Source organism: Phocoena phocoena, chromosome 11 (genome assembly GCF_963924675.1).
Source record: "Phocoena phocoena chromosome 11, mPhoPho1.1, whole genome shotgun sequence".
NCBI classification, from domain to species: Eukaryota; Metazoa; Chordata; class Mammalia; order Artiodactyla; family Phocoenidae; genus Phocoena; species Phocoena phocoena.
Genome location: NC_089229.1, coordinates 57498802 through 57502532, shown reverse-complemented (window position 1 = coordinate 57502532; position 3731 = coordinate 57498802).

The following is a 3731-nucleotide window of genomic DNA, read 5'->3' as shown; positions in this document are numbered from 1 at the left end:
GGCGCTTTGTCTTCCTGGGACTGAAACATCACAGAGCAAGCACGGAGATGACGCCTCTCACAGCAGTCATCCAGCCAGTTTTCCTCCTAACTCACTTCCCAATCTCTTGTCAGCCATCCTGCTGTGTCCTTGTGGTGCATCTCTGCACTATCTCACAGTGATGCGGAAAATGACTTGTCCAAGTTCATGTCGTAAGGCTGGCTGGCCCAGGGATCCCCACCGGAAATTCTGCTTCCCACTTGCCACTTTCCTTGTTAAGAGCTCTGATAACACAGCCATGATTATTTACTGAAGGGGTGACATATGCTAAGCCCTGTGTTGGTTCACTTTATGTTCTCTCATTTAATTCTCATAAGCTGAGTATATTTTCTTTGTCTTACATTGTGGGAAAATTGAGGTTCAGAGAGGTTAAATAATTTACTCAGTATCACTAGAATGAAATCCATACCTGATCTTAAAATCTGTGCTCTTTTCTAGTTTCTGTGATGTACTGCAGCCCTTCCTAACTTACCTAAATTTAGTGGCACATGGGATTGAAAAGCTTAGGTCGGAATAAGTATTTCCAAACTGGGTTTCCTTCTTTCATTCCCAGTCCCTCTAACTCTCCCAGACTCCCTGCTTGCCAGGTCCTCTCCACAGTCAACAATTTGAGCTTTTACTTCCCAGACTTTTTCAAGTAAAGTATCCTAAAACTCAGACAACCCATTCTGCTTCTGTCACATGACTAATATATTCCCTGTGCCTCACAGAAGAGGGAAAGTAAAATGGCAGGGCTGGGCCTGGGACAAAGAGTTCAGGGTGCCAGCAGGGGCAGGTGGGCGTGGCCTGTGGGCAGATCCTCCCCCCGGCCCCTCCCACACAGACCCAGACAGTGGTGCTGTGGCCGCCCACAGACAGGGTGGGGAGAGGGAGGAAGAGGTAAAGAGAAGTATGGATTGTGTACCATCTCTGTTCGAAGTGTGTCTAGGGTTATTAAGCACCTACACATGTCCATGGCCACACAGGCTTTAAATAATGAAAATTCCTGCCTGGTTCTTTTTTTTTTTTTTTGCGGTACGCGGGCCTCTCACTGTTGCGGCCTCGCCCGTTGCGGAGCACTGGCTCCGAACACGCAGGCTCCGTGGCATGTGGGATCTTCCCGGACCGGGGCACGAACCCGCGTCCCCTGCATCGGCAGGCGGACTCTCAGCCACTGCGCCACCAGGGAAGCCCCTCGTGCCTGGTTCTTGCTCTCAAGGGGCTTGCAATCTGATTGATACACATCACTGATGAATGCTTCCAAGAGGCAAAGGAAAATTAGAAGGGCTTGACGAAGTTACATAGGATAAAGAAAAAGAAAAACAAAGAAAAAACAACCCCACCCAGAAAGGACTATCTGGGGTTTTGCTATTTGGAGGCATATTGTGCTTGTTAAGAGGAGCATGTCTGGCCATTCTTTTCTTAAGCCTTGGTGGATGAACCCAGGTTTGGAGAGTATGTGCCATTATCCAGTATGGACGTTGGCAAAAAAAACAAAAGAAAAGACAAACAAAAAACTCTCTTTGTCTACTGCTACAGCAGGACTAAAGCAGAGCAGTGATGCGGAGCTGCCAGTGTTTAAGGATTTAATTTGATAATTGGCACTGCCCCACCCTGTGCTGCTTAGAATTGCCAGGAAATATTTGTTCAGGTTTTCTTCAGACCCTAGATTTGTCATTAAAGGCAAATGCTGAAAAAAAAATAAATAAATAAAGGCAAATGCTGTGACCCAACTAGGGGAAGGGGACAAGGAATTCATTCCTTGGAGAGAGGTAAGAGTAAACCTGGTAAAAGTCAAACCAGCTGGCACTAATTAGAACTGTGAGTCCAGAGGCCAAAAGCAGTCCCATTTTCCAGCAGGGACTTGGCAATCAAAATGCTCACTGGGCCAGGGTCCCTGAAATGCAGGAGAGGACATGCTCAAAGCAGGGACTTTGCCATACTGGAACACCCAGGAAATGTGATTGGGGGACTGAGCAAAGTCCCCCAAAGCTCAGTCTCTCCCTCCCTCCTCCTCAAGTCCTAATTTATCAACTCAGTACCCTTTGAGACCACTGCACAAACCGCTGGGCGGGGTGCAGTTTTGAAATCCCAGCCTAAAAGCTGGTGGCCCTTAATTCTTACCAATACTCCTAGGAATGGACCCCAAGCAGAGGAAGCTGGTTTAAATTTCTGCCTTGCCCCATACCATCTCTTTGAGATGGGTGAATCTTTCCAAGCTTTTGAAAGTGTGTCCTGTGTTTAGTGGTCTCTAAAAAGCACCTTGACTTCTCAGCAGGAAGTTTGCAAAACTGGTCACAAACTCCTGGTTCAACCCTTTAAAAGCCTCATCCGAGAACACAAAGCCAAGGAAATTTTAATCTCCTCTCTTTTGTTTCTTTCTAGTTCAAGTAAAATTGCTCTATTGACGTGCATCCATAAACCAAATAGAACTTACCTTGCCTTCTCTCTCAGCAGTCTTCCCAGTTTTCTGGCGGGTAAGCACTGTTGAGGAACCACCCAATGCTGGAGGTTCCGGGTCCTGCTGCCTTACCTTAGTAATGACTGCGCATACACTGGGTTATATTTGCTTGTGTTTGCATCCTAACCGCATTTTCCTAGTCCTGGCCAATCACAGCCAACCTAGCCCTGAGCTTGACTTATTCAAACCAGAGAGAAAGCTGTATCTGTTCCTATTCAAAACAGCAAAAACAAGAGCAGACTTTTAAAGGCTTCTTTTAACTCCAGCTCCACACCCTGATCTAATTGATTTTTTAAAAGTGCACAGCCCATCAATAATGCAGGAAAGAGGGTGGGAGGATATGAAATTTGCCATATTGTAGATATGAATGCATTACACTGATGACAGGAAGCAGGGGCTGGGGCTGCCCCCCGCCCTCTGAGTGCATGGGATGTCCAGGCTGGCAAGCGCCTCCCGAGAAGCTCCTGGGCATTTCTCAGAGGGGAAGTCTGGGAGAAGGGCCTGGAGTGAGTTATTAGGTCATTCTGTTTTGCCCCTTGGGGTCTCCCTTGGGGTCATAGATCAGCCCAGTCAATATCTGAGTGCCTACTATGTGCCAAGAACCATGCCGGGCTCTGAGTTTCAAGGCTCCTAGTGTGGGGAAGTCAGTAAGGGGCACAGAAGGAAGACTGTAAATCCCTTGGGGCTTCTGGTTCCTCCCCAGAAGTCAACAGGACACCAAGCATATGCTTATTAAGCACCTGGATGGCAATGCGGTTGATTCCACATGGGGGCCAGGGAAGAGCTAATGTAGCCCGACTTCTGTAACCTTGAGCAAAATCCCTGTGCTGAGTGCGCGGCTGGTCCCCCAGCTTGGGCGCTCCAGCCTCGTCATGACAGAGGCGTTTTAAGGGAAGAAGGGGGGGTAAGTGCCCGAATGAACAACAGGAGGGTCAGGAGGCAGTGCCCATTCACGGATGGGTTTTTTAAACCCACTTTTATTCATTAATTGTAAGTAGTACAAATATTCCAAAAATATAAACAGACTCTTAATGGCGTCCTACATTTCAAGTTTTTGAATACAAGTTTATCAAACCATGAACCTGTGAGCAAGGTAGTCAGAACCCCACAGCCCAGTCACATTGGGAAGCAGATCTCCCCCACCCTCCAAACGGTATCTTGAAGGGGGTTACGTGGCACAACGTGGAACACGTAAAATCTGAGATACTACAAGCAAAGAAGCTCATGGGGCGCAAAGAGGAGGGTCTGCTCC